The sequence below is a fragment of the Armigeres subalbatus genome, chromosome 1, assembly GCF_024139115.2.
Source record: "Armigeres subalbatus isolate Guangzhou_Male chromosome 1, GZ_Asu_2, whole genome shotgun sequence".
NCBI classification, from domain to species: Eukaryota; Metazoa; Arthropoda; class Insecta; order Diptera; family Culicidae; genus Armigeres; species Armigeres subalbatus.
Genome location: NC_085139.1, coordinates 74,547,595 through 74,570,222, shown reverse-complemented (window position 1 = coordinate 74,570,222; position 22,628 = coordinate 74,547,595). Strand labels below are relative to the sequence as shown.

Below are 22,628 nucleotides of genomic sequence, written 5' to 3'. Positions count from 1 at the left end.
AGGGACTCGAGAATGCCCCTGAAACTCGAACTACGCACATCACCCGATCCATCGTCGCTTTGATCAACCGTGTCAGTTTATCCGGAAATCCGTGTTCGTGCATTAGCTGCCGTAGCTGGTCCCGATCGATTGTATCATATGCGGCTTTGAAGTCGATGAATAGATGATGTGTGGTCACGTTGTATTCGCGGAATTACTGCAGTACTTGGCGATTGTCGAACACCTGGTCCGTGGTGGAGCGTTCGCCCATAAAACCCGCCTGGTACTGCCCCAAGAACTCCTTTGCAATTGGTGCTAGTCGACGGCATAAAATTTGGGAAAGTACCTTGTAGGCGGCGTTCAGCAATGTGATTGCGCGGTAGTTGCTACAATCCAGCTTATCGCCCTTTTTGTAGATGGGACACACGACACCTTCCATCCACTCCTGCGGCAAAACTTCCTCCTCCCAAATCTTGGTAATGACCCAGTGCAGCGCTCTAGCCAGTGCCTCACAACCGTGTTTAAATGGCTCTCCTGGTAGTTGGTCAACCCCAGGGGCTTTGTTGTTCTTCAGCCGGCCAATCTCCTCCTGGATTTCCTGGACATCCGGAGCCGGTAAAATTATGTCCTGCGGGCGTTCTCCCAGGTCCATCACCATACCGCCATCTTCGTCTGCCACATCGCCATTCAGGTGCTCTTCGTAGTGCTGCCGCCACCTTTGGATCACCTCACGCTCGTTCGTAAGAAGGTTCCCGTTTATGTCCTTACACATATCAGGCTGTGGCACGTAGCCCTTACGTGAACGGTTCAACTTCTCATAGAACTTTCGTGTGTTATTAGCGTGGTACAGTTGCTTCACGGTCTCGATCTTCCTGCTAGTGCTTTTTCGGAAAATCGAGTTTTGTCTGTTCCGCGCCTGTTTTTATCGTGCCTCGTTCGCCCTCGTGTGGTGTTGCAGTAATCTCGCCCATGCTCCATTCTTCTCTTCTACTAACTGCTCAAATTCGCCGTCATACCAGTCTTTTCTCTGATCCGGGGGCACCGTGCCAAGTGCAGCGGTTGCGGTGCTTCCAATGGCGGATCGAATATCTCTCCAGCCATCTTCAAAAGACGCTGCACCTAGCTGCTCTTCCGTTGGGAGTGCCACTTCCAGCTGCTGCGCGTATTCTTGGGCTAGTCTACCGTCTTGTAGCCGGCCAATGTTAAGCCGCGGCGTCCGACTTCGACGCGTGTTGTACACCGTCGAGAGTTTTGAGCGCAGGCATACTGCAACGAGGTAGTGGTCGGATTCGGACGTTCGGAGGTGCGGACGTTCGTGATGTCGGAGAAGAATTTACCGTCGATTAGAACGTGGTCAATTTGGTTTTCCGTTTCTTGGTTAGGTGATCTCCATGTGGCCTTGTGGATATTTTTGCGGGGAAAGAAGGTGTTTCGGACTACAATTCCGCGGGAGGCTGCGAAGTTTATGCATCGTTGGCCGTTGTCATTCGATACGGTGTGCAGACTATCCGGTCCCATGACCGGTCTATACATTTCCTCCCTTCCTACCTGTGGGTTCATGTCACCGATGACGATTTTGACGTCCTGCAGTGGGCATCCATCGTATGTCTGCTCCAGCTGTGCATAGAACGCTTCTTTCTCGTCGTCGGGTCTCCCTTCGTGTGGGCAGTGCACGTTGATGATGCTATAGTTGAAGAAACGGCCTTTAATCCTCAGCTTGCACATCCTTACGTTGATTGGCTGCCACCCAATCACGCGTTGGCGCATCTTGTCCATCACTATTAAGCCGGTTCCCAGCTTTGGTAGAAGGTAGCCGCTCGATGCCCGCTTTTTCACATTTTCTGTCCTGTCCAGCAAATCTCCTGCAGCGCCACGACGTCGAAGTTGCGGGGATGTAATTCATCGTAGATCATCCTGTCGCAACCTGCGAAACCTAGCGACTTGCAGTTCCATGTTCCAAGCTTCCAATCGTGATCCTTTATTCGTCGCCTAGGTCGTTGCCTATTGTATCGAGTCGCATTATCTCTTTTATTGTTCGTAATTATTGGCTTTCCAGGCGTCTTATTGGGCCTGCGATGTATGGAGGGCCGTCGTGTTAGCGCTGTTTAGCGTCCCATCTAACACCAGGACTTGGGCTTGTGCGCTTTGAGCGGCACACGGTCGCTTTGGTGGGGCCTACTTGCGGATACATGCAGCTTTTTATAGAGGTTTAACAGGGCCCACTGTCAAACCCCACCACATCCTAGGCAGGCGCCACAACTCGCAGATGGCCTGGGGAGGGATCGTCAAGCCCTTGGACATAGTCCCTGCTGCCCTCCAAGTTTCTAACAAGTTTTGTTATATGAATTTTATATATATGTTATATAACATATGTTGGTATAATTTTTATTTGACTTCCTCCTCGGGGTTACATTTCATCGAAGTTTCGCTAATAGAAAACTTCAAATCATAAATTTGATAAACGATTATCGTTTAATTTTCTCGTGTACACTTTACCACTTGCATACCGGCATATCAGTCATAACAAAAACAAACCTGGTGCAGATCTCTTCGGAGAAGCCACGTGGTCCTCGGCATGCTCTTGTTCCTCTCACTGTTCGCTCATGTGCACCGCGGATTGACGACACTCAGAAAATGCGACCGGAGAAACACATAACGCAAAACCGGTAACGCCAGCGCGGCATCGGAACGAAAGGTTAGAGCCGCAATTCGGCGGGCGATCTGAAGCAGAAAACTGCTTCGGTGGTGTTGCTGACTATCATTAGGTTGATAAGAACGACACGAGCAAATACATTTCACTAGTTGTTTTAATGCGTTCAAAGCGTTTAATTACAAATAAATTGTCATAACATCATGCTTCGTTCCGGAATAATACGATTAGTGTCTTGCTGATATGAAAACAAGGTTGAGCAACAACATAAACGTATGAATCCTCTGAATAAAATCAAATATTCAACAGACTTGTTCCCTTTTCATAACGCTTGTTATTCTCCATAAACTACATATCGACCACGAGGAGTTCGTCTCTAGTGGGTTCAGAACCATTGCCACAGTGTGGATACATCGCTCGAACGCTCCACATCGGTTTTTCGCCATTCGCTCCTACCAGGGAAGGTAATTCGATTCGGTTGGTGAAACTCGCGCGATAAGTCAACGGCAGGTTCTCTTGCTTCGGGGTGTTATCAACACACAACTTGTCGTCGTCGGTTGGACGCGTAGCGTAGATTTTAGACGGCGTCGTCGGTCGGCGGTAGATAAACAACCTGTGTCACGAAACAACACCGCTGAGCTGGAAAAGAAGGTGACGCACACTGTTCCGGCGAAACCGAATTGGATTGCAACTTGTTTGGATACCTGCATATTTATTTGTGAAGCTTGAACAAGAGATAGCGTCCCGCGGAGCGTCCTTCCTAACGTTCGGCAGCAAGCAACGACTCAGTGTCTATATCAGGAGGGCGGTTTTCGATAAAGTGTACGTTGGTTCTGATGGTTTCTATTTATTGTAATCTTATCAAAGTTTACACACGCAGTTGATTAGGGATGGGAGAGTGCTTTTCAGATTTTATTAGTTATCATTGTGAAATGGGGCCATATATGAAGAAACCTGTTGTGTTCCGCGGTGTATGGGGAATTCCTTTTACGATGTGATTGACGGATATTTAGCAATTATAGAACTCAACAGGATCATTAATACATTCCTATCTACGTGTTATCTGGGAGCTGCAAGACGTGCAAAATCGTGTCAAACAGAAGCACAAGTTCGTACAACTGTAAATCGAAACATGATCTGTAGCGACAGTTTGTTATAGCAGCACCTCGTGACTGCTCCAAAGCAGTATTTTTCAAATGATATTCATGTGTTAAAATAAATGTAGAATTAGTAATATTTGTGTGATTCTAAGGCTTTTATAAAAAGAGGGGACATCAATTAGGAGATTTTTTTTCCTTCAAGAACCTAATTTGTGCTGATATAGGTATTTGATTAGCATAAAAAAATCGTCTAATTCCAAACTTTTTATTAATCGGACAGCATCATGAATATAGGGTTGTAGCTGACATATAAAAAAGAATGTAGATGATAAAAACCTATGAATACTAAATTTTGGATGTTGAAAATGATGAGTTTTAGATTCTGCAAGGGATTCTCTTACGTTGCCTAACGAATGTAGAAGGACCCTATATGTACGTTCTTATCAGATTTAGATTCCTTCTCTTTAGATTACTAAAAAACTTTGTTTATTTGGACACATTTCTTCAATACCAGAGCAGGGAAAGACCATTGACATCATTATGAAGAATCTGCCGGCCATAATCAGTTTCTATTTGCCTAGGGACATCTGATTCCAATATCTAATTTGCATAAGTTGGCTTGAATCAACCCCAAATTGACGCACTTTTGGCTTCTGCGAAAAGCGAAATTAACCCAAAGGTGGCTGAATTTGTTTGTAGTTCCGTGCTCTACACGGAAGCCAGCTCAGTACTCAGTTTGTGGAAGAATTGTAACAAGCACTCCTATCTCACACAATCTTTGCGATCCATTCCGGTTGTTGATGGACACAACAAAGCTGGTGTTAATTACACTAATTCCGCCCATTGCTATCTCTGTTACACATCAGCTGGTGAATACATCGTAAAAAATGGTTCACAAAGTTGAACCGTTGCCCACGATGGAAAGCAAAGCCAAAAGAAATAATTTATTGCTTGAGGGGACTTAATAGTTTGGTTAATAAATATAGATACTAAAACATCTACAGTTCATTTTTATTCGTGGTCGAGGACCGAAACAGGAACGTTAAAGTGAATCATGGCAGAATCAAATTACTTCTGGAGCTCCGAAGCAGAACTGCTACCAAAGAACAACCAGAGAACAGTGGAAACATTTTTTTTTAAAGATTTCGTCGCGCTCTTATATTAAACTCAATACGCATTTTCAGAGTTGTTTTTTTAATTTACTTTTAAAATTGAGTCAGAAATTTTTTTTTTGCGACAAACTTTACGAAGTACGGGAAGATTTTTTTTTTAATTTAGCGGAGTTGTGAAAGGAATCTCTGTTATATTTTGAAAGTTACTCTCTTCTACAAAGTTGTGCGGGTGGTAGTATCCAATGTGGAAGCATGTTTAGTTTAGAATTCAACCGCATGGTGGCGCTAGTGAATGATGCATTATATTTTAGGTGAGATACCTCAGAATCTGTTAGATTTAGAAAGTTACTGTCTCGGGAGTGTACCGGAAAATTATTGTTTCCATCATTATTATGCATTTTAATTTTTATAAAACGGTGTTGAGCGATATTAAAATTTAAGATTAGCTGTACCGCATTTTCAAATCCCACATCGTTTTTCAGATAGTGAGGACATGTGCAGCAAGAAGCTGGAATACGGAAAAAAGTGTGAAATTAGCTCAAAACATCTGAAACTGTATTAAATCCATGAAACCTTTCAAAATTGAACATTTAGCCATCGAAAAATACGTCACCTCTATAGCAGGACGATGGATTTCTCGAATGCACGATCCCCCGGTGTAGTAATTTTGCAGCAAAAAATCGGTGAGCCCTTTCCGATTGTACTTATGTATCATTTTTACTACGATCCTATACTAGCATGAGTCAGCCGACCCAAACTATTTTCATTTTCTAACTTAACACTTCTTGGCTTGACCTCAGAAGAAACAATCTCTTAGAAGGATATCCAATATTTCACTATGACATTTTTACGTCAAAGTTTCAGGTTTGTATTATTTGAATCTTGGATACGATGCCAGTTTACAACAGCAACCTAAATTGTCATATAATCAGAGGTTTTAAGAAGAAAATTCATAGCCTTAAACATTACATTTTTGTGTTAAAGGAAATTATTAAGCACACTGAATGTCTCTTCCCATGGAACTATGGCTTTCAAAAGTATAGTTTGAGACACATTAAATCTCTGCTTTGCTATTCCAAAAAAATATTTTACAATCATTTGACATTCATAATAATCAGTATGGAGATGTTTTTCTAACCCGATTCACAATGCAAAAAGCGACAGAAATGTATTAACATTTTCTTATTTAGTGAGCATTGCAAAATTAATATATTTTACTTACCGTTTTTCCGTTTGTATGTTTTTGATCGTAAGGTCGTATGAAGCGATTTATTGTTTATCCTCGCGATGAGTGAACAATTGAATACATACTTACTCAATATTTTTACTTATAAAAGGTCTAAGAGCTTTGAACTCCCAACCATCTGTAGCATTATATTTATCTGGACTTTCGAACAATCGATATTTCCGAAACGGACGATAAAACCTCGTTTGTCGTTGGTTTTGTGCTGTACCATTTAATTTCATCCCAAAGGGGTGGAATTGGATGGAGTAGTGAGTAGTATGACAAGTGAAGATATTTCACATTCCAGATATCCCAGCTAATAAGTTCAACCTCTTCTACACTGTTTCAACAATTACTGTAGGAATAGCTCTCTCATATTGATTCTAGCACTCGCTAAAACCGAACAGGACGTGAAACTGTTTCCATCATCACTATCAGTGTTGTAAAATGTCATTTGCATTCGTTTGTATAATTTTCCCAGAACTTGTTTCAGAAGGTAGCTATCAATTCATGTTGTATGACAAACTTATAGCGGTTAAATGGGCCTACAACTTTGTCTAACGAGACTTTGCTGTAAATATGTAATTTGGGGCGTGGGAGGCAAAATGTCATTCAAATGACATTATGTCAAATGACACGTGACATTTTGGAGAGTTTTCACTCTCCAGCCTTTGAAGTTATACTTAGAGCAATGTACCCTTGGACAAAAATATAACCCTACTCAAGCGTTATGAGTACATTCAAAATTATGGAAGAAATTTTGCTTCTAAAGAAAGTTATGAGCAAATTAGTCAAATGACATGCAGATGACATTTTACAAGCCTGGTCACTATCCACTATTCAAGTCTATAATCACTTCTAGTTCTTCCATCACTCCGATATTTTTTAGACGGCAATCCGTTAACCAAGACGAACCTTTGCCATAAAATACCAATTTCCCAAACCCATAAAAATCCGCATGAGTCCGCACTAGTGCAGAAGTATATTCGGCTAGTAGCCGCGGGCAAATGCATCAACAATTCCTTCCCTTTCCCTACATTGATCTGCATTCTGCCGTGGCAGGCGCCAGTATTGTCAAACAAATTAGATCACCAGTACTTGTACATTAAAGGTGAATATTAATCCCAAGCAATCATCTGTTGGTTCCCTGTAAAAATACAATTGATCTGGCAATAATGGAGTAGCAACTACGGGCGATCAATCAAGCTCGAGCTCAAGCTCATAAGTTCATCACATTAGAGATTGAGGATGTTGCCGTCTTCTACAAAGTTGTTCGGGTGGTAATACCCAACATGGAAGCAGAATTACTTTAGAATTCATCCACTTGGCGGCGCTAGTAAAAGGCGAATTGCTCGTTAGGTGAGATATATCGCAATCTGTTAAATTTATTCTGAAAAGTTGCTCGGCTGGTAAAAGTCATGTAAAAGCAGGTTTATTTAGGAATTCATCTGCTTTGTGGCGCTAGTGTATGAGGAATTACTAGTTAGGTAAGATACTTCGCAATCTGTGAGAGTTAGTAAATTAACGAGTTCTACAAAGTTATTTATTTATGAAGTTAAGCAAATCGCAATCTGTGGAATTTAGAAAGTTGTTATCATCAACAAAGTTGTTCGGGTGATATAAGCCAATATTAGAGTAAAATTATTTTGGCGGCGTTAGTATGTAAGAAATTACATGTTATATGGGATATTGCAATCTGTAAGATATAGAAAATTAGCGTCCTTAACAAAGTTGATCAGGTAGTAAAAGCCACTATGGAAACTGGTTTAGTTATGAAATCAACTGCTTGATGGCGCTAGTTTATGAGGAATTAATGTTAGGTTAGACATCTTGAAATCAGTAAGATTTAGGAAAATACCGTCTTCTACAAAAATGCTGAACATGGAGGCAAATTTGTTTGGAAATCTACCGCTTGACAGGGATAGTGTATAAGGAACAACTTATTAGATTAGGCAATATTGTTTACGTTTTCTACAAAGCTTTTGAAGAGGAAAATTAAGTCAAATTTTATTGTATTTAAATTGAGATATTTTCCCCAATTGTTGACATATTCCATACACACTAAGTTTTTCGCTCTCGAACTCGGCAAAATGATCACCGCTCTAGCTCAGTAAATTTCAGAACTGAGCTTCGACGTGATGGCTTCTATCCTTAATAAATAAACGGATAAAATAGCTTCCAGGATGATTGCTTTTATTATTCAAACAACTTTATAAAATAAGACAACTTTCTGAATGATGCGGATTCCAATTAAAATTCTAATGAAATTTTAAAAATTCTTTTCAAAATTTTAAAACAGTTACTACAAAATTTTCTACTTTTCGTTTCAATGAGACGATTTTTTCAAATTCACTTCGATTCAAATATAAAAATCTTTTTTTTTTTCAATATATTTTGCAACATATTTCATATATTGAGCATGAGCATGATGACCGTGCATTTCGTAGTTGCTACTCCGTGATCGACCAGAACAACCGCAATTGCACAGGGAACCAATGGATGGAAGCATGAGATTTGCACTCCAACCTCAATGAGCTCAGTCCGAGAGCTCTAGTATTTTTGAAGGTCGATAACGGCGCTGGCCACGTCCTCACGGTCATCGGGGATGGGAAGAAATTGATGATGCAGTCACTCGTCCACTGCAAGCCGAGAACACCTCTGCACTCGCCACGAGTTCCTGCGGAATTTTATTGGAATCTGGGGGTTAGGTTTTATGGCAGAGGTTCGTCTTGGTAGGGTGGTGTAGTATTTTGATTCGATGCCGAAACGAACTTTTTCGCTCACTTCGAATTCTAACAGTTACCTGCTAGAACTAATCAAGTTGTAGTTATAGGGGGATAGAAGATAGAAATGGTATGAAAGCCCATTTCCAGTTCTAGCGATTGCTAGAACATGAGAAATATATGAAAAGATACAAAGTAGGAGAATGGAACGGCCCTGGGATTGAACCCACGACCTCCTGCATATGAGGCAGAAGCGGTAGCCATATATGACCACCAAGCCCGTTAAATTTCACTTCGATTCAAATATAAAAATCTTTTTTTTATATATTTTGCAACATATTTCATATATTTGCGATAAACTTTTTGAAATTTTGTAAAGAAAAGGAAAAGGAATTTCTCAAATTTTGTTTTGCTCGCAACAGGTTGCATGCGATGGGAAATCCTGTCATATCGTTTCTTATTGAAAATTGGTCGGATTGAACTATGGGATCAAAAGCTATGGCTACAACTACATTTTTTAAAACAGAAACGCGTAAAAGTCTCGCCCATTTTTAATGCTCTTGCTATAAACCGATTTAAAATGGGAAATTTAGCGAATCAATTCTCTATGAAATTCTTCAAATTTGTTGAACTTTTTGCCTTTCTCGTATACTAAGTATACGTAAAGGCTATATGATCGCTCCAAAAACAAACTTTTTATAGAAGGCCCGGAGACCCATAGTGTTATATACCGATCGACTCAGCTCGACGAATTGAGGTGATGTCTGTGTGTGTGTCTGTGCGCACCCACCCAAAAAAAATGTCACTCATTTTTCAGGTACTTATCCTTAACCGATTTACTCGCAACAAGTTGCATTCGTCGCAGGACACTCTACCATTGTTTCCTATTGAAAATTGGCCAGATCGGACTATGGGATCAAGAGTAATGGCCAAAATACCACTTTTTTATAGAAAAAATGAGTAAAAAAAAATGTCACTCATTTTTCAGGCACTTATCCTTAACCGATTTACTCGCAATAAGTTGCATTCGTCGCAGGATACTCTACCATTGTTTCCTATTGAAAATTGGCCAGATCGGACTATGGGATCATGAGTAATGGCCAAAATACTATATTTATAATGTACGAGAAAGGCACCATCACTGCTAGGTGGATTAATCAGGGTTTTAATTTTGTATTTGCGTTTAAGAAAAAAAAAATCTAGATGCAAATTTTAAAATCCTTTCAGCTAAGCCTAACTTTAGCTGACTACACGCATGGTAACCATAGAGCTACTTTACGATTGACCAAAATCAGAAAAATTGACATAAAGAATCAACTGAATGGCTGACTGGGATGGTTCAAGCATTCACAGTTATCAAGATTCAGTGACTCAGCTTTTCAAATGATCAGCGTTCTCGTAGTTATATCTAAGGAAGTTATATCGTAGGAATATCTAAGGAAGGAATGTGTTTGCTATTTGAAGACCGTGTTATGCTCTGGGTCTCCACAAAAACCACACGAAGGAATATTTGTAAGTTGGTAGGCATCGTTAGATCTGGATTCACTCTGATAAGTGGCCGTGCTGATTTTTGGAAAATATTACGTACTTTATAATATGCTTTTTCCGATGGCTTCTACACTGTGGAAGAAATCGTTTATTTTGTTCGAAACGACGCTCTATATAAATGCAGAATTCGCAATGCACTAATTATTTACTTTCTTTATTTGGTGGCGACAAAAAAAAACGTGTTGCGCGATATTAGCTGAGCCACACGTACTGCGTACTGGTCAGGAACAAGATATAACGCGCACTAACTATTTCTTTTCGACCGCGCAAAACAAAACGATGCCGGATCGCGTGAACTGTCTGCTTATTGGTCAGGAAAAAGATCAAACGCGCTCTCTAGAGGCACATTTTAAAATTCTCGACGAAACTTGTATAATTTCCTAAAAAAAATTGCGTGGAAAATTTTACATTTTGTTATGTTTTTTTTTAGGTTTTTCCACAAGGTCTTTTTTTTTTTTTTTTTTTTTTTCGAGAGTTGACCAGTTGTAGTCTTAATAGACTGGTATCTCGGCTGGGCTCTCCATGTGATACACAATACTAGCAGACGACTCAAGCTATGTTACTCACTAGGTCACTGCGGCCTGGGTTTGTATTGTGATCATACCGATACATTATTCTTTCTATCTACAGTCTGTCAATTATAAACCGAACAAATAATGGAAGCTCAACATGTACATAGATGTTTTCTGAATAAGTAGTTAACATGTAAATTTAATTATTAGTTACTTGGAGCCGACATTCAATACCTAATAGTAGTCTATGTTTACAACGGGTGGTACTGTTGCCATTTCCAAGTAACAATTTCGAATAAAGATGTAATGATATCATTCTGGTAGGGTAGTTTCAAAATAGATTAGTTGAAGTACTATTGTAATAAATGGACACATTGAAGAGCTTCCCTTATTTTAACACGGTTGAGTATCGGATGTTTGTCGATACGTCGTCGAGTTAATTGTATCCTATCAGTCACAGTAATGTCATATGTTAAAGTTTCAGTAGTCTAATAGTGATCATTATACAAAATTTCTGTCCAGTTGTTCCGTAATTGCTTTTTTGGTCAAGTTCTATTCCCTTTTCTAATATTCAAACCTTTATTATTTATTAAAATAATGAGGTCTAAAATTCAGTTATTCAGATTCAGGGTATACAATATTCAACGCATCATATGGTCTATCCTCATTTCCGTAAGTGGTCAAGTTATTAGTCTTGTAGCAATAATAGTGGTACTAGTTATTCTCTATCTTGTGAGTGCAATGGTCTCAATTAACTATTCTAAACAGAACTCTGTCTCTTATCTTTCTGTCCACCGATGGTCATGTATTTATTTTCGTTTTTTATTATTTATTTGATATCTTTAAATTTCAGTCATTTATTTTACTATCGGTCATTTATTTTATTATAAGGTAAAGGTCAGCGAATTTGTCTTAATACGAAAAACACTAAGTCATGTCCCCTATATATCCGCTAATTTATGAATAAATCAATATGAAACTGGTGAATTTTTCATGGTTCCTGTTTCATAGATTATGAACGACCCTCGGTCCCCAGAAATGTAATTTCGGTACCCAATACGTAAGCTATGGTTAACCACTTAGAACAAGATTTAGCACTGCAACCATGGCAACACTCCACGAGTTTTTTTTCAGTAAACAATAACAAAATGTGAAAATTGGAAGTTGGATCTTGGATGTTTTCTTCATGATGATAACGAAAAGAATAAGCTTGAGTTTCCTTTTTTGAATTTAATTTCAAATAATTTTGTTTTTCAGCAACAAAATGAAGACTACTAATAAGGTAGAAGAGGGCATATTAGAGAAAATGATATTTTATCTAAGCAGCTATTGCCAAAAGCTAGATCTTTCAATGAAAAATGGTGCCTGAGAGAATGAGAATGGCGGCTTTACTGGTGCGACGTAGACTTGTTGAAGCCCGAAAACTTGTCGGATTGCAGCTTGTTTCGAACGGACGACGGGTGTCCTGGGCGTGGGATTTTCTGACAGGTGGAGACTGCACACGATTGGATACGACGCAACGTGGGTGTGGGTTTTGGTTGGACGCGAAGATCGTTCCCGGAATTGGAGTCACCGAAGTCTGGCCGAATACGGCAAGCCGCCGCAGATAGGGTTAATGTTAGGCGCGAGGTTTTCCGCCAGATAACAACCAGGCACGACTTGATGCTGGCCAATTATGGCTGAAAGCCGCAGGAGTAGAAAATCACTGGGCGCTGGGACTGCCTCAGCCCACTGAAGCCATCACTTGGGACATCGGCTTGCCGAAGTCGTGACTTTTTTATGCACTTTTGGACAGTTACAGTTTTTGATTTTGTGTCTTGACTCTAGCTTTGTCTTGGATCAACTGACCCTTACCTTAGTTACCCTTATCTTACGTGTTCATCGTCCATTTTTCCTCCCATTCGTTTTCCGCCTCGGATTTAGTGGTATCGCGTAAATACGCGCTAGCAACGAATTCTCAAATTGTTCTAACTTTCGTTTTACCCCGACATTTTTTGATTGACTGAAAAATAGACTTCTACTTTAATGACTCAAAATGAAATAAAAAGTGGAATTTTTGTTAATTCATACCCCTGGCTTACAGTCTATGAGCAATTTTGATAGATCCACGTTGAAAAGTTGAGTAGAGATGATTCTGTTTTGAGACATTCAGGGTTCGCCTTAGGTGGCCCATCTTGCCCCATCCAACCCTAATTAGATCAACTAACTGAAACATCTTGAAAACCTGATTATAACAGAATAAGCCCTCCAAAGCCATTATTCTTCACTGAGTGTTTCAAATAGACATCCTTTGATAGCAATCTCGTCCAATCATCAGAATAACATCAAGACAAAAACTGAACTGACTTTGTCTGAAATGTATTGTATTCTTCGGCTATTTTTTAGCTGCGGAGCGGACATAGTTTTATAAATTATGAACCGGAAACGTGTAATTCACCGACGTAAAAAAGTCGTAAACAATGAAGACCAAATATGTAATTACTATCTATCAGTATTATACAAATAAATAAATATTACAAGCAAATAATTTAAATTGGTCAATAATATGGCCCCTGAAGGTTGCAAGAATTTAATTAGATACGTAACACCTATCCCTCACACTTACCTTACAATATCTTGGCCGATACTACTCAAATCTGGTGATACCCCTGCGAATATTCCGGGAGTTATTCCGAGGGAGAGAGAACGAGATAAAAAAATAGGAAAGTGTGTTCTCGGTCTGAGCCGATTTTGTGTCCCAAAACCGACAGCAGAAAACGTCCGCTGTATATTACCGCCTATAAAGTGCTCCGAAAGCCGGATTAAAAAGTGCGCCGTGGACGGAAATTGGGCAGTGGTGAACAAGTTGTGCGCGGAAAAGTATAAGCATTGCTTCTAACGATCCTTGCCCCGAATCAGAACAGAAATCGACGAGCCCCGTGCTGGTGGCCGACGAGTTTTCGCTATCGTTGGGCCATACACCTCTAGAGACCGTGACCGTATAGTTTTGGAGGATGGTTTGTTTGAATTAAATATTCGATGTGTCACCTCCCCGATTGTGAGCAAGTATCACCCAAGGGTCCCACCATGTTGGAAGCCAGTCAACTGTAACTTCCCCGTCTGCCCACTAACCGTCAGTTTCGGTTACCGCATGAAGCTCATGGACCCCAACAATCTACATTCGGCCGTTCCCTTCCATTTCCCTATCCCTTGTCCTTGTTCTTGTTGGTGGGGTTACTTTTCTTTCATCATCTTCAGAGGTAAGTGGGGCTTAGAAGGTAGTAACAAACGCTAGTCGATGAATTATTTATATCATCGTATCTCTGATCTAAAATAGAAAAGGAGAATATTAGATGAAATCGGAATTCATATTAGGTAACGATACGCATTTCACCGTTGAAAAATAAATAAACAATTCATTGTGACATCTATGGCAACAGAATAAAATTAGAACTAATTTCGATTCAATGGTGGGGTTGCTTTGTTTCACTGGGTACCGCCGGGTACCAGAAGGCTTAGTACACTGGAACCATAAAATGAGTACTAACTTGCACTGACCCCAATATCTTGATAATTAAATCTATGTTTGAACTCTCAACCATCTATAGCATTATATTTATCTGGACTTTCGAACAATCGATATTTCCGAAACGGACGATAAAACCTCGTTTGTCGTTGGTTTTGTGCTGTACCATTTAATTCCATCCCAAAGGGGTGGAATTGGATGGAGTAGTGAGTAGCATGACAAGTGAAGATATTTCACATTCCTGATATCCCAGCTAATAAGTTCAACCTCTTCTACACTGTTTCAACAATTACTGTAGGAATAGCTCTCTCATATTGATTCTAGCACTCGCTAAAACCGAACAGGACGTGAAACTGTTTCCATCATCACTAATAGTGTTGTAAAATGTCATTTGCATTCGTTTGTATAATTTTCCCAGAACTTGTTTCAGAAGGTAGCTATCAATTCATGTTGTATGACGAACTTATAGCGGTTAAATGGGCCTACAACTTTGTCTAACGAGACTTTGCTGTAAATATGTAATTTGGGGCGTGGGAGGCAAAATGTCATTCAAATGACATTATGTCAAATGACACGTGACATTTTGGAGAGTTTTCACTCTCTAGCCTTTGATGTTATACTTAGAGCAATGTACCCTTGGACAAAAATATAACCCTACTCAAGCGTTATGAGTACATTCAAAATTATGGAAGAAATTTTGCTTCTAAAGAAAGTTATGAGCAAATTAGTCAAATGACATGCAGATGACATTTTACAAGCCTGATCACTATCCACTATTCAAGTCTATAATCACTTCTAGTTCTTCCATCACTCCGATATTTTTTAGACGGCAATCCGTTAACCAAGACGAACCTTTGCCATAAAATACCAGTTTCCCAAATCCATAAAAATCCGCATGAGTCCGTACTAGTGCAGAAGTATATTCGGCTAGTAGCCGCGGGCAGATGCATCAACAACTCCTTCCCTTTCCCTACATTGATCTGCATTCTGCCGTGGCAGGCGCCAGTATTGTCAAACAAATTAGATCACCAGTACTTGTACATTAAAGGTGAATATTAATCCCAAGCAATCATCTGTTGGTTCCCTGTAAAAATACAATTGATCTGGCAATAATGGAGTAGCAACTACGGGCGATCAATCAAGCTCGAGCTCAAGCTCATAAGTTCATCACATTAGAGATTGAGGATGTTGCCGTCTTCTACAAAGTTGTTCGGGTGGTAATACCCAACATGGAAGCAGAATTACTTTAGAATTCATCCACTTGGTGGCGCTAGTAAATGGGGAATTGCTTGTTAGGTGAGATGTATCGCAATCTGTTAAATTTAGAAAAAAACGTATTCTACAAAGTTGCTCGGCTGGTAAAAGTCATGTAAAAGTAGGTTTATTTGGGAATTCATCAACTTTGTGGCGCTAGTGTATGAGGAATTACAACTTAGATAAGATATTTCGCAATATGTGAGAGTTAGTAGATTAACGACTTCTACATTTAGTTATTCGGATGGTAAGAACCATTGTGATGGAGGCAAGTTTATTTTGGAATTCATTCACTTGGTGGCGCCAATGAATGAGGAATTTATTTTTGACGCTAAACAAATCGCAATCTGTGGAATTTAGAAAGTTGTTATCTTCAACAAAGTTGTTCGGGTGATATAAGCCAATATTAGAGCAAAATTATTTTGTCGGCGCTAGTATGTAAGAAATTACATGTTAAATGGGATCTGTGAGATTTAGAAAATTACCGTCCTTTACAAAGTTGGTCAGGTAGTGAAAGCCACTATGAAAACTGGTTTAGTTATGAAATCAACTGCTTAACGGCGGTAGTATATGAGGAATTAATGTTAGGTTAGACATCTTGAAATCAGTAAGATTTAGGAAAATACCGTCTTCTACAAAAATGCTAAACATGGAGGCAAATTTGTTTGGAAATCTACCGATTGACAGGGATAGTGTATAAGGAACAACTTATTAGATTAGGCAATATTGTTTACGTTTTCTACAAAGCTTTTGAAGAGGAAAATTAAGACAAATTTTATTGTATTAAAATTGAGATATTTTCCCCAATTGTTGACATATTCCATACCCACTAAGTTTTTCGCTCTCGAACTCGGTAAAATCGGTCACCGCTCTTGTTCAGTAAATTTCAGAACTGAGCTTCGACGTGATGGCTTCTACCCTTAATAAATAAACGGATAAAATAGCTTCCAGGATGATTGCTTTTATTATTCAAACAACTTTATAAAATAAGACAACTTTCTGAATGATGCGGATTCCAATTAAAATTCCAATGAAATTTTAAAAATTGTTGCTACAAAATTTTCTACTTTTCTTTCAATGAGACGATTTTTTTAAATTCACTTCGATTCAAATATAAAAATCTTTTATTTATATATATCTATATATATATATATATTTTGCAACATATTTCATATATTGAGCATGATGACCGTGCATTTCGTAGTTGCTACTCCGTGATCGACCAGAACAACCGTATTTGCACAGGAAACCAATGGATGGAAGCATGAGATTTGCACTCCAACTTCAATGAGCTCAGTCCGAGAGCTCTAGTATTTTGGAAGGTCGATAACGGCGCTGGCCACGTCCTCACGGTCATCGGGGATGGGAAGAAATTGATGATGCAGTCACTCGTCCACTGCAAGCCGAGAACACCTCTGCACTCGCCACGAGTTCCTGCGGAATTTTATTGGAATCTGGTGTTAGGTTTTAGGGCAGAGGTTCGTCTTGGTAGGGTGGTGTAGTATTTTAATTCGATGCCGAAACGAACTTTTTCGCTCACTTCGAATTCTAACAGTTACCTGCTAGAACTAATCAAGTTGTAGTTATAGGGGGATAGAAGATAGAAATGGTATGAAAGCCCATTTCCAGTTCTAGCGATTGCTAGAACATGAGAAATATATGAAAAGATACAAAGTAGGAGAATGGAACGGCCCTGGGATTGAACCCACGACCTCCTGCGTATAAGGCAGAAGCGGTAGCCATATATGACCACCAAGCCCGTTAAATTTCACTTCGATTGGCATGATGTGCTTGTATTGGCAGAGGTTCGTCTTGGTAGGGTGGTGTAGTATTTTAATTCGATGCCGAAACGAACTTTTTCGCTCATTTCGAATTCTAACAGTTACCTGCTACCCGGTAAAAATCGTTTACTCATTAATGGGTACTTTTTGTCTGCTATCTCTTTCTCTCTGCTGAAAAATTTACCCATTTTGGGAGAATAAGTGGATTTACTCATTTAAATGAGTAGATCCACTTATTCTCTCAAAATGGGTAAATTTTTCAGCAGAGGGAAAGAGATAGCAAAGAAAAAGTACCCATTAATGAGTAAACGTGTTTCTCCGTGTAGAACTAATCAAGTTGTAGTTATAGGGCGATTGCTAGAACATGAGAAATATATGAAAAGATACAAAGTAGGAGAATGGAACGGCCCTGGGATTGAACCCACGACCTCCTGCGTATGAGGCAGAAGCGGTAGCCATATATGACCACCAAGCCCGTTAAATTTCACTTCGATTCAAATATAAAAATCTTTTTTTTATATATTTTGCAACATATTTCATATATTTGCGATAAACTTTTTGAAAATTTGTAAAGAAAAGGAAAAGGAATTTTTCAAATTTTGTTTTGCTCGCAACAGGTTGCATGCGATGGGAAATCCTGTCATATCGTTTCTTATTGAAAATTGGTCGGATTGAACTATGGGATCAAAAGCTATGGCTACAACTACATTTTTTAAAACAGAAACGCGTAAAAGTCTCGCCCATTTTTAATGCTCTTGCTATAAACCGATTTAAAATGGGAAATTTAGCGAATCAATTCTCTATGAAATTCTTCAAATTTGTTGAACTTTTTTAATTTTGTATTTGCGTTTAAGAAAAAAAAAATCTAGATGCAAATTTTAAAATCCTTTCAGCTAAGCCTAACTTTAGCTGACTACACGCATGGTAACCATAGAGCTACTTTACGATTGACCAAAATCAGAAAAATTGACATAAAGAATCAACTGAATGGCTGACTGGGATGGTTCAAGCATTCACAGTTATCAAGATTCAGTGACTCAGCTTTTCAAATGATCAGCCACGTTCTCGTAGTTATATCTAAGGAAGTTATATCGTAGGAATATCTAAGGAAGGAATGTGTTTGCTATTTGAAGACCGTGTTATGCTCTGGGTCTCCACAAAAACCACACGAAGGAATATTTGTAAGTTGGTAGGCATCGTTAGATCTGGATTCACTCTGATAAGTGGCCGTGCTGATTTTTGGAAAATATTACGTACTTTATAATATGCTTTTTCCGATGGCTTCTACACTGTGGAAGAAATCGTTTATTTTGTTCGAAACGACGCTCTATATAAATACAGAATTCGCAATGCACTAATTATTTACTTTCTTTATTTGGTGGCGACAAAAAAAACCGTGTTGCGCGATATTTGCTGAGCCACACGTACTGTGTACTGGTCAGGAACAAGATCCAACGCGCACTAACTATTTCTTTTCGACCGCGCAAAACAAAACGATGCCGGATCGCGTGAACTGTCTGCTTATTGGTCAGGAAAAAGATCAAACGCGCTCTCTAGAGGCACATTTTAAAATTCTCGACGAAACTTGTATAATTTCCTAAAAAAAATTGCGTGGAAAATTTTACATTTTGTTATGTTTTTTTTAGGTTTTTCTAAAGTCTTTGAAATATACAAAATTTTGCTATTTCCAAAGACATTTTTGCATTTTTACTGCCAAACTTTTATAATTTGAATGAAATTTTGCGCCGGGGTATTTGTGATTTTTGATATTTTATTTATTTATTTTAACCTAAGAGTTCTTTGAAATTCACTTAGAAGAACGCAAAAAAAATATTCTTGAATAAATTTTTATAAATTTTTACAATTTTTTAAATTTTATTATATTTTCATAATTGGCGTGGCGTCAAATTGTTGATTCAGTGTTATCTGTATAGATGTAGACTAAATAAATGAATGAATGAATATTTTCATAATTGTCACATTTTTGAAATTTTCCAACAAAATAAAAAAATTTCGCCGGTTTTTTTTTAATTTGCGACATTTGTTTTTCATTCCAATTATTTTTTTCATAACAAAATGCTTTAAATTTTGCTATGTAATTGTTGCAGCGGCGTCGCGTCCGCATGTGCAACCTGTGCACTGCACATGTGGCAATTTTATCCACATTTAAACTCTAGATAGATTTCTTGTCTTTCTAATACAAGCACATATTTTAATTATAAGCATTTGATAGATGTTTCATGCAAATTTGACTATTATGCTACGTTTTGACAGGGCAAGTGAATTGAACAACTCAGATGAATTCGATTGACTTGCCAAAAGTTGAACATGTTCAACTTTCTTTTCGTTCAAGTGAATTGAATTAAGTTGTTTACACGTTCAGTTCGCGTTCGATTCAAGCGACTTGCTCAATTCACTTGCCTTGTCTAAACGTAGCATTAGATACATAAACGGAAAATATTGCTACGTTTTGACAGGGCAAGTGAATTGAACAACTCAGTTGAATTCAATTGACTTGCCAAAAGTTGAACATGTTCAACTTTCTTTTCGTTCAAGTGAATTGAATTAAGTTGTTTACACGTTCAGTTCGTGTTCGATTCAAGCGACTTGCTCAATTCACTTGCCTTGTCTAAACGTAGCATATGCATGTTTTTTTTATAGGCGGCATGTGATGTGAGGGAACCAAATGCTGCGATGGGGACGCGTTCTATTTTTCTCTACGATACCGAACCAACCCACGTGTTGTATCAACACGGAACTTTCAGCCGAGAACGGTTTGTCATGCATCGTACACGCATTATTTTGCATGTGTAGGTCATCTGTTCTAACCGCAATCGGCGATGTATAGGTAGTCAAAGCGCTCTTCGCTGGCAGTGCACGTTTTGATAGAACCGCTTCAAACAGCGCATGCGCGATTCGGTGAAGAGAGCGCGATCGGAACAAAATCGAAAGAGAAGAGTAAATCGCGCGCATTTCTGCTCCCTGAAAACGTTTCATGACGAAAGTTCCGCTTCAAAGGCAAAAGCGCTTTTGATGGGATGGCCCGTTTACATATCCACTTGTCCTAGCGACAATGTACTGTCGGATAATACTAGCGCGACAATTTAAACAGAAATAGTCATCTGCTAATAAGCATTTGCAATAAACCCTGTTTACAAATAAGATAATTATATTCGACATTGAAGTATCCGACAATATTAACATAATGTGAACAGACATTTTCATCTACTGATGAAAATCTTTATTGTCGCAGAATTAGCGAATATGAAACGGGTCAACATTTTCAAAGAAATTTATTTCTGAAGGTGTTTTTTTTCTTCGAGAAATCCAATATTTTTGTTAGGGAGGGGAGTACGTCAAATGTCAATGGTCCACACAAATTCATGAAAATTTTTAAGAGCAAATGTCCGTGCTGATGGACGGAAATTTATTCGACATCTGTTCAGTCTAGAATATTGATCAAAGATATAAATTGTAAATAGAATAATTATTAATTGAGAAGAGTTAAGGCTATGAGCTTCATTGTTCTCTTTATTGTACAGACTTATTTTTTCTGATATGACATGCTAATTACAAATTATTATTAGCAACTTTGCTTCCAATTTCCTTTTCTCTATTTAAATCTTCGTCTTATTTTACGAATAACTCAAATTAGAATTGAAAGTGTCAGCTCAATAATTTTCGAATAGATATATGTCTTATTTGTCTCATTGGGAACTATTCTGATGATAATAATTTTCAATTTTACGAACTATCACTTTTAAGCTTAGTTAAGTTTGAGTTAATTCAGATAATAAAAGTAGCTAAGAATCAGTTAGATGCAACAAAATAAGCAAACATATTAAGAAACGCGCTGGAAAATGATTCGTTTATCATTTCAGGTCCCTTTAATGTGTTTTCTCGAAATATTAATATAGTGCACAGGTTGAAGAATTGATCACGCGACGCCTCTGAATTGTTGATTTTGGTGCAATCTAATTTTGCGACAGAATTTCTGAAATAGACGACAAAATTATTGATGAAACTCTTGATAATTCCAAGAATTGTTATAAACAATGTTTTTGAAATGCTTCACGATTTCTTTTAATTTGCGTAAAAATTCTTTAATGTTAGAAATATTATTTTGAGCTTTTTAGTGGAATGTCTTCGCTTGTCATAAGACGAGTTTGTACATTCCCATTTAATTCCACCACTTAATTGTACCTTGACAAATACGTATTTTGACCTCAACAGTAAGGTCGTCTTCAGTGTCTCGTACTTGACTCGACTTTTTCTTGTATATGTGCCGTATATGAGATTTTTGTAGAAAATCTATAAAACTGAATTAAAATTTTCAAAATGATCTACAAAGTTCTAGAGTATTGTGACAAAATATTAAAAGTTTGTGACAAAATGGAAAAAGAAAAGAATAAAGTTTCACTAATTTCGTAAAATCCCGAAAATTTCTTCGAAACTTTGCGGTGGAACATTGAGAGCCAGGACATTTTTTAAATTTCCAATTCTTGAAATTTTGATGCGTTTTTTTTTATTTTAGGAAATTTGTTTCTATATAATGATACAAAACTGTTTTAATATTTTTACCAACCAAATTAGGCTGTTACAATTATTTAATTAAAATTATGTCCCAATGGTCTTAGAAAAGACATGGGGGAGGGATAATAAAAATAAATATTGAAATGTTTATTGAAAAAAATCCTTTAAATTATCCGGATTTTGTTGCCCCTTAAGGCTCAAGAAAAAATGGGCAATGAAAAGAGCTTTCTGAATGATTTACCACCCGCGATGTGTCGTCTGTCTCTTTCTGTTCTTCGGAAATTGTGATTGTGGTAGTATAATAACGATAAATAATACAACCACTCATTCAAAAAATACGGATTAGTGTAGTGGTGTGTTGCAAATCTGTGTTCCCCCTTAAAATATTGTGTTTGGGCAAAAAAAATCCGAGAAGGAGAGTCAGAACTGTTTTTAAAATGTTTGTATCGGTCTTACTGAAATTATCGAAGAAATTTTTGACGAATTTCTTGAAATATGTAAAATTTTGAAATCATTTTTTTAAAAACTTTTTAAACTTTTTAAAACTTTTTCTTAAGCTGAGTTTTGGAAGCATTTGGGGAAATTTTCCATTTTTGCAAGTAAGTGGAGAAAATATCAAAACTTTTTTTGCACTCTACTACAAATTTGCATCAAAATTAGGAGCTAAGAAACATTTTTTTTTTCAATTTTATTTGTATTCATTGAA

The 22,628-nt window shown here is 38.1% G+C and overlaps 2 protein-coding genes across 2 annotated transcripts in view; one reads left to right on the top strand and one right to left on the bottom strand.

Moving 5' to 3' along the window:
- LOC134227241 (RNA helicase aquarius) overlaps nucleotides 1-22,628 on the bottom strand; it is a 355,300-nt gene that overhangs the window by 41,164 nt on the left and 291,508 nt on the right. The window lies entirely within an intron of this gene.
- Nucleotides 2,895-22,628, top strand: part of LOC134212773 (probable G-protein coupled receptor Mth-like 1) — a 139,909-nt gene continuing 120,175 nt past the window's right edge. Inside the window, exon 1 of the mRNA XM_062690968.1 lies at nucleotides 2,895-3,451. The gene's annotated coding sequence lies outside the window, so the exon portion shown is untranslated. The remainder of the gene's footprint in view (nucleotides 3,452-22,628) is intronic.